The 9,671-nt window shown below is 39.0% G+C and overlaps 1 pseudogene; it reads left to right on the top strand.

The window, feature by feature from the left end:
* Positions 1-614: 614 nt before the first annotated feature.
* On the top strand, positions 615-1,147 carry LOC100602090 (annotated as a pseudogene).
* The last annotated feature ends 8,524 nt before the right edge of the window (positions 1,148-9,671 follow it).

Consider the following 9,671-nt stretch of genomic DNA (forward strand, 5'->3'; position numbering starts at 1 on the left):
TCTTGAGCGTCTAAAAAATTAATCAGATGAGGCCAGGCGCGGTGGCTCACGCCTGTAATCCCAGCACTTTGGGATGCCGAGGCGGGTGGATCACGAGGTCGGGAGATCGAGACCACCGTGAAACCCCGTCTCTACTAAAAATACAAAAAATTAGCTGGGCCTGGTGGCGGGCGCCTGTAGTCCCAGCTACTCGGGAGGCTGAGGCAGGAGAATGGCGTGAACCCGGGAGGCGGAGCTTGCAGTGAGCCGAGATGGTGCCACTGCACTCCAGCCTGGGCCACAGTGAGACTCCGTCTCAAAAAAAAAAAAAAAAAAAATCAGATGATAGCTTATTAGACATCATTTGTCTAATAAAAAGATGATAGCTTGTTAGTCAACATTAGTTGCTTTAATTACTTTGGTTAGATTTGGAAAGCCATTAGTCTATTCAAAGGAATACTTTATAAATATTTAGATATTAGCGTTAGTTGAAAAGTATAGGAGTGCACTTTCTCTTCCATGAACTGGCGAAGTTCCTGTGTCACCAGGGGCCACCATCCTGCTCCTTGTTATTGGTATTGTAAAAAATAGCCATAACCAAAGTCTCGTTTCTGCTGAGATCTGTATCTTTGGGTCAAAAGGCGGCAAAAGTGGATGAGTTCCCACTCTGTGGCCACATGGTGTGTGATGAATATGAGCTGCTGTCTTCTGAAGCCCTGGAGGCTGCCGTATTTGTGCCAATAAGTACATGGTGAAAAGTTGGGGCAGAGATGGCTTTCACATCCGAGTGTAGCTCCATCCCGTCCATGTCATCTGCATCAACAAGATGTAGTCCTGTGCTGGGGCTGAAAGGCTCCAGACAGGTATGTGAGGGGCCTTTGGAAAACCCCAGGGTACTGTGGCCAGGGTCCGCATTGGTCAAGTCATCATGTTTATCCACACCAAGCTTCACAACAAGGACCATGTGATTGAAGCCTTACGCAGGGCTGAGTTCAAGTTCCCTGGATGGCAGAAGATCCATATCTCCAAGAAGTGGGGCTTCACCAAGTTTAATGCTGACAAATTTGAAGACAAAGTGGCTGAGAAGCACCTCATCCCTGATGGTTGTGGGGTCAAGTAAATTCCCAATCACACCCCCTTGGACAAGTGGCAGGTTCTGCACTCATGAAGGCTTTTGGCAGCACTGTCTCCTTGGGCCATGCAGATCTGACTTATGCTTACTAATAAATTCTGTTTACTGGCCAAAAAAGAAAATAAAAGAGAGAAAGAAAAATAAAAGAATAAATACTCATCTATTACAGCTTTCCACCAAACTTCCCTAAGTGCTGAAAAAAATGTTGTATCTTTGCCTGACACTAAAGGATTGTATTAATGATTTTGCTTAGGTTCATTTTGGAAAATAAGTAGAATCATCCTTTAAAATGCAGCATATTTGAAAGAAAAGGGTCTTCTGTATTTTAATATCAATAGGTTGGTTACTTCTGAAGATGATCTCCTCCTCTGTAGTTTTAATGTGGACTCGTTTATATCTAATTTGAGATCAATGCCAGTTGATGGATTAAAGAGAGCTGCCTTCAAGAAATTTTCTCACGCTACCTTATGGGTGGTGCCATTCCTAAATTTCTGCAAGCAATCATGTGTCTTTTTCTAAGAAAGTATTTTGGGCCAAAGTAATATGCCACAGTTTAAATATGCTTATGCGGCCCTCTTATTACATACAGTCAAACCACTTAAGCTTTCAGTTCAAAATCACTGTTTCCAGATCAATGATGGCTCAGGTTTAACAGCCAAAAATTTACATTGATAATGATAAATTTTGGGCTTTATAACTTATTTCAAATACTGTATTACTTTCATTTTGCTGTGAGTTTAATCCCAGAGACAAAGAAATTTACTCACTTTAGGCCGGGCGCGGTGGCTCACGCTTGTAATCCCAGCACTTTGGGAGGCCGAGGCAGGCGGATCACGAGATCAGGAGATCGAGACTACCGTGAAACCCCGTCTCTACTAAAAATACAAAAAAAAAAAAAAAAAAAATTAGCCAGGTGTGGTGGCGGGCGCCTGTAGTCCCAGCTACTCGGAGCGGCTGAGGCAGAATGGCGTGAACCCGGGAGGCGGAGCTTGCAGTGAGCCGAGATTGGGCCACTGCACTCCAGCCTGGGTGACAGAGCAAGACTCCGTCTCAAAAAAAAAAAAAAAAAAAAAAAGAAATTTACTCACTTTAGAACTATGATATAGCAACATCCCAATTCAAGATGTGATTTTTTAAAAAAGGAATATAAGTTAGAGTTCCATTATCTCATTTAATAAGTTTTTTACAAAACAGTGGCACCTAGTGGTCTATAAAAGTCCTTCTCTCAACTGTTCGTAATTTGTCTTTACTCTTTAGTTTGACTCTGGCATTAATTGCCTACAGCTGGTTCAATTGCTAGTTAGATTCACTAGGATCTCTTGCTTTATAGATTCAAATTTTTGCAATATTAAATTAATCTTTTATTTTTTATTTGTGTACTTAGCCTAATGTCAACAGCACTATTCTTACTATTTTGATGTTATTCTACCAGAAATCTTCATATGTAGATAGGGCTAATGAGTTACTGCCACTAAAATAGATGAATTACTTTGAAATCTCAAACAAGAGACTACCTTAAAACAATGGTTTATAAAAAGAGATTCACTTGGCCGGGTAAGGTGGCTCACACCTGTAACCCCAGCAGCTTAGGAGGCTGAGGCGGGTGGATCACCTGAGGTCTAGAGTTCGAGACCAGCTGACTAACATGGCGAAACCCCATCTCCACTAAAAATACAAAAAATTAGCCAGGCATGGTGGCAGCTCCCAGCTACTTGGGAGGCTAAGGTAGGAGAATCTCTTGAACCTGGGAGGTGGAGGTTGCAGTGAGCCAAGATCGCACCATTGCACTCCAGCCGGGGCAAAAGGAGCAAAACTCCATTTCAAAAAAAAGAGATTCACTTTTGGAAGCAATAAAATTTGCCTTTTTTGTTTCTATAACAGAACTGGGTAGTGTAAGCTATTTTATCACTGCTTATCACCACTTGGTATTATTAGTGTATGAATATTCTTTAAACCTACTGCCTAATAAACCTGTCTATAAACCTGACCACAATGTATTCATGTTGAGAACTTTCCTGAATTCTGCTCACTGGAAGAAAGATGTTGATATTATCTTTTATTTACTGTGACCAAGTATGGCATGCACCAGTTTGGTTTAGGAAAAGCAAATAAAATACTGTCTTTTATATATGAAGAAGTTATTAGTAATAATTGAATATATTTTCCTATCAAAGTGATACCCTCATAAAGATTTTTCCGCATGATCTAGCCAATACAAGACACTGTAAGACTGCTTTCAAAATTTGTGTTTGAGAACATTTTGTTCCCTCATGAACATTATATGTGAAACTCAGCTCTCACTATTACTGTACTCCAAAAATGATTTTAAATAAATCTGATGGAAATGAACTCAGAAGGCTATTGAATGGCAATTATTAATGTAAACAAATTTATATTCACACCTAGTTCCACATTTACTGTGTAAAACAAGGAGGAGTTCTGTAACCAGCCTTCATATCAAGAAAGAGAATATTACAGAACATGCTAAATGGAGGTGAAAATTGAGAACTTTCTAAAGAAAGTTCTTCATATTATAAGCACTATTTCAAACCTTTGGGCCTAATGGATGATATTTATTGAACTAATATTACAATCACTTAAAAATATCAAAATTTTTCCTGTCAGTATAATTTAAATAGATATTAATATTTATTTTTGTACTTTTCTTAAAAGAACTCAATTATTTGTATGTAAAATAAATGTACACTTTTTAATATTGATCATCTATTCCAGAATTTAGAATTACTCATTTAGTTAATACCAGATTGTGTCCAAAGTTGGGGTTTTAAATATCTTAGGCAGACTCATTTATTCTTGAGGTAGCTTTAAAACAAGTAACATTACCATTCAGTAGTAGCCTGCCATAAAATTTAGTGCCAAAATAAGTTTTCTTTTTTTTTTTTTTTTGCGACGGAGTCTCGCTCTGTCACCCAGGCTGGAGTGCAGTGGTGTGATCTCAGCTTACTGCAAGCTCCGCCCCCCAGGTTCACGCCATTCTCCTGCCTCAGCCTCCTGAGTAGCTGGGACTACAGGCACCTGCCACCATGCCTGGCTAATTTATTGTATTTTTAGTAGAGACAGGGTTTCACCGTGTTAGCCAGGATGGTCTTGATCTCCTGACTTCATGATCCGCCCATCTCCGCCTCCCAAAGTGCTGGGATTATAGGCATGAGCCACCGCGCCCAGCCAAGTTTTCTCACAATGATATTTTATTTGTAAATCTGTGTAGACTTCACAGCTAATTCACATACAAATATTATTCTAGTCAGCTGGGTCCAAAAATAGTAAAAAAGGAAATGGTAAAAAATCCTTGCTACAGGAGTAACAGAAACTTTATGAGGAAAAATATTATTTTATGATTAGATATTAAAAAGTCATGAAATTCGCCTTAGTCATCAACATTCTAAACATCAAAGAGATTGAAAAGTAAGGTTAGAATAAAATGTTATAGCAGGTTATTTCTAATTTGAGAAATAATTTAGGAAATGAGTGAGAAACTCTAACTGTGAATATTCATAAAACAATGAACTAATAGTCCCAAATGCCTAGGCATTTTCAAGCTATTCCACAATTGTAAGCAACATGTAAGTTGATATTCATTTTAAAAATAACAGCTATCAGATAGTATTGATTTTCTTTTCTTTTCTTTTTCTTTTTCTTTTTTTTTTTGAGATAGGGTCTCAGTCCGTCAGCTGTGCTGGAGTGTAGTGGCGTTATCACGGCTCACTGCAGTCTTGACCTCCTGGGCTCAAGTGACCCTTCCACCTCATCTAGAGTACACAGTGTACTCTAGAGTACACTGGGGCTACAGGTGTGCACCACCATGCCCAGATACTTTTTAAACAATTTTTTGTACAGATGTGGTCTCCCTATGTCGTCCAGACTGATCTCGAACTCCTGGCCTCAAACAAGCCTCCTGCCTGGGCCTCCCAAACTGCTGGGGTTATGGGTGTGAGTCACCGTGCCTGGCCAGATAGTACTTCTGAATTACTATTTTCTTCTAATTAAGAAATTCCTTGAAACTACTGAAGCATAGATGTGAGTTCTTGCTGAGAGGAGAAATAAATTCCACTGGTGTTTAGGAGGCATTAACTATTAAATCTGCTGATGGAGTTATATGGGGGTTTGTCAAACACTGTCCACATGTCTCCTCAGAGCTTCCTGGACTTGCCTAGCTTTCAGACTCTGTATTGCTGTCCCCACTGCAGCTACCACTGCAGAATTTGGGATCTCACTTCACCAGAGGCTGCCATATGGACCAGGACACAACAAAGAGGTGCAGGCCAGGGCAAATTTTGACCAATAGTTGGTAAGAGACACAAAAGAGACAGCAGATAAATTTCCTATTTTTCCTGCCAATGGACTGTTTCATTACACAAGTTTTCCAGACACGTCATTTTAAGGCTTGTCAGATAGTGATATATAATATATCCCCTTGCATTTTTTTTTCAATCTTCTTTGCCTTGCTTTCTTTTTCTCTCACTTTTGGTGCCCTAGGATTATACTTCCAATTAATTAGCATATTAATATATAGGCTTCCCTCCACCTAAAGAACCAAAATTAAGACAGGGATTCATTGAATTCAAGCTAATAAGGAAAATTAAATACTACTAATCTAATCCATAGATGTAAAAAATCTTTAACGGTGAAACGACAGGATTTTGCCCTGTTGCCCAGGCTGGTCTCAAACTCCTGGGCTCAGTTGATCCTCCCACCTTGGCCTCCCAAAGTGCTGGGATTACAGGTGTGAGCCACTGCACCTGGCAGATCACTGGTTTTAGCTAGGGTTATAATTAGTTAACACAGGTTAATTTTTAACTACATTTACATTGCAACCTCCACTTTCTGCTAATACACCTTCCTAGAGTTGCCATTTATTGAGATAGGAAGACTGTGGACAACAGTTTTGTGTTGGTGGTGGTGGTGGAGAGTTATTAGTAGTTCAGCCTTAGCTACTTAAACTTGAGGTGACTATTGGTATTGGGCATCCAAGTAGAGATGTAAGTAAGGCATTTGGTTATATGAGTCTGAATTTTGGAGAGAGGATCAGCATGAATGTATTAATGCAGGGATCCTCAGCATATAGGTGGGATATTATACTATACTATGAGATTAGATGAAATCCTGTAAAGACTGAATGTTGACATGGGGAGAATATCATGAAGGACAAAGTCCTAGAAGGTTTCCATATTTAGAGATCAGGTAATGAAGATAAAACATCAAGGAGACTGAGAAAGAGTCCAGAGAGAGAGAAAAACCCAGATAATGTTATATTTTAAATGTTAAGAGAAAAAAATAATATTTCAAGGGGGAGAAAGTCAGCTAATGGGTTCAATAATGTTGACAGGTCAGTGAAAATAAAATGGATCGAGAATACAGGCTAGATAGTGCAGTGTAAAGTATGATGGTGAATTTAATAGAAGCATATTTTGTGAAAAATCGATTAGAAGATTTAAGAGCATATGGGAGTGGGCAAAGTGGGCACAGACACAACTCATTCAAGGAATTTTGGTATAGAAGGAAAGAAAGAAAGGAGATATAAGTAGGATTTCAAAATTTTCAAAAAACACATTCTAAAGGTACAGGCTGATTTGGGGGATGTTTACATTGGAAGTTGGGAGACTAGTTGAAGTTGTTGCTGATTCAAGTAAGCAAAAATGAAGGGCGGCTCTAAGGTAGTGGCAATAGGAATGGAAAAGAAAAAATAGGGTTGAAAACCATACAGAAAGAAGACAGAGAAAGTGATGAATTGGATGTGTGGTCAATGAAGACAGGCAGGGCAAATGAGTATTTTTTGAAAATCTACTATGGGTTTCATGTTAAGTGCTTTTATATATTATATAGACAAAATGGATGGAGTTAGAGCCTGAATATTTGGCACAGGAAGGAGCCCAAGCCAGAGCAGAGGCGCAGTTTCTTCTGCAACTGAGGGAGGGGAGCATTCATGTGGTGGCAGATTAACATTCAATCTCCCCCCACAAATCTGTGAATTTAGTATTGCTGCCCCACTTTTTTTTTTTTTTTTTTTTTTGAGACGGAGTTTCACTCTTGTTGCCGAGGCGGAAGTGCAATGGCACAATCTCGACTCACTGCAACCTCTGCCTCCTGGGTTCAAGCGATTCGCCTGACTCAGCCTCCTGCATAGCTGGGACTACATCATAGTGTGACCATGCCCGGCTAATTTTCTATTTTTAGTAGAGATGGGGTTTCACCATGCTGGCCAGGCTGGTTTTGAACTCCTGACCTCAAGTAATCCACCCGCCTCAGCCTCCCAAACTGCTGGGATTACAGGCATGAGCCACCGCACCTGGCTGCTGCCCCATTTTTATAGAAGAGGAACTTGAAGATCAAATAATGTTTTTTACATGCCAAAGAATACCAGTTAACTAGTCCAAGAGCTGTATTTAAGCCAGATTGTTTTGGCTTCAAAATACATAGTTTTCTCATTCTAGATAGAATTGCTTCAATAGCACTAAAGGAGCAATAGGACCACAGGATTTCTGGTTTGACCAGTTAGGTAGCTAGTGAGACCATTAATGAAAGTATGCAATAATGGGTGGAGGTAAAAGATAATGTGTGCAGTTTTGGATATGATGGTTGTGAAAGATCTGTGATGTAAGCAATTAGATATGTACAGAAGCATTTGCACACGCGACTCCAGAGATCGAAAGATATATCCTCTGATGTAGATACAGTCAGAGGCATTCATCTAACCTTCCAGTGAGAAGGAATATAATTATAAGAGAGGAGAACTTACATAGAACTTTGGAGATTAACCATCTTTTAACAGAGGCAAAAGGGCTCACAGAGGAGACCAAGACTAATCAGATAGTTCAGTATATCATCAAAAGAAATGATTTTCACAGATGGTAAGAGAGAAGAGAATTTCAAAAGGATCTAGTAGCTAACAGGAAAATGCAGCAGTTTATTTAAAAATGTGCAATGAAACATTTTCCTTGATGTTGGAAATTAGGTCATCAGGGACCCTTGAGAGAAGAGCAGTTTGTTGGAAGGATGGAGGTAAAAAGGAACATTGGAATTTATTAGGACTACTCTTTCAAAGAACTTGTGTGAGAAGGGAAGGGCATATAAAGAGGGATATAGAGTCATACACAATCTGGATTTTTAAAGATAGGTTAGCCTTAAATATAATTTTATTTTTTACGGTTATTTTTTAAAAATCAAGTGCTAATTATGTGTTAGTGTTCTTGCACTTTATATGAAGTGTTGTGTTGACTTCTCACAAAAAATTTATGAGGCATCTATGAGATAACTCTCTTTATTTTTAAGACAAGCCTAGTAAAGCACAGAAAGGTTAAAAAGTTGCCCAAGATTAGCTAGCTAGAGTTAGAGCCAGACCCAGGAAGTTTGACTCAAGAGCCCTTGTATGTAACCATTGCCTCTTGAGTAGGAGTTAGGAGGGGCAGAGATGGAAGATCCTGGAGGAAGAAGAAAACAAAATGAGTGGAGTGAGAGCCTGAGCGTGTGGAACAGGGAGGATCTCAAGCTAGAGCAGGGGTGCAGAGTTACTTCTGCAGTTCAAAGAGGAGAGCATCAGCATGGTGGCAGATGTTTCCAATCTAACTAGAAAACTATTTTTTCTGCACACAAAATAGCTAATGTAATATATAATTTTTTCCAAAGTTTAATTTTTTTTATCAAGTTTATTTACTTTATAAGCCATTTTTTTTCTTTTGTAGAAAATTTACTAAATACTAAATACCTATACTAAATACTGGTAACTACCAGGGAGACTTTGTGTTTTCTGCTTAATAGATTAGTCTGTTCATGCATATTAGTTATTGTAGCTTTATTTTGCATTTCATTTATTTATAAAACAAATACTATCTACTCTGTGCTTGATGTGTTGTTTTGATATACATGATGAGTAAGATCAACAGATACATACATGCTCAGACCCCCACTTACAGTGGATTCCAGGGATCAGCAAACTTTTGTTTACAGGACTGCACAGTAAATCTTTTAGGCTTTATGGAGCCATTCTGCTCTGTTGCAATCACTCAACTCTGCCACTGTAGCTGAAAGCAGCCAGACAATATGCAAATGAAGACTGTGGCTGTATTCAGATAAAAATTTATTTGTAAAAACAGGCGTGGCCTGCAGGCTATAGCTTGCTGACCCCTGTTCTAGGCTGGTAATACAGTTATCTGGGTAATGAACTGTCAAATAATAGTGAAAAAATATTTTGGAGGTGACAATGGAGATTTAAGAAACTTTACTTCTTTTTTTTCTGACCCAACTCTAATTCCACGATGTTTGTGGTTAAGGTAGAGTAACAGACATCTTGACTTGTCCCAGGCAGTTCAGGTTTATGCCTGTGATCCCAGCCTTATGATAAATAGACTGCCCCCCAACACCCCGCTTTTCACTCTTTGAAATTTTCCAGTTAGAATGATAAACTGTACAGTTGCCCTAAATTTAGGAGCTAAAAAAAAATCTTTCTCAACAGGAAAAAGAAGCAGATCTCAATTAAGGCAAAGCTATGGCAGGAAGACATAAAGGACATATAGGAGTTTCTTTATCGAAGGAGGTTTTCCAG

This window comes from Nomascus leucogenys, chromosome 13, assembly GCF_006542625.1.
Source record: "Nomascus leucogenys isolate Asia chromosome 13, Asia_NLE_v1, whole genome shotgun sequence".
NCBI classification, from domain to species: Eukaryota; Metazoa; Chordata; class Mammalia; order Primates; family Hylobatidae; genus Nomascus; species Nomascus leucogenys.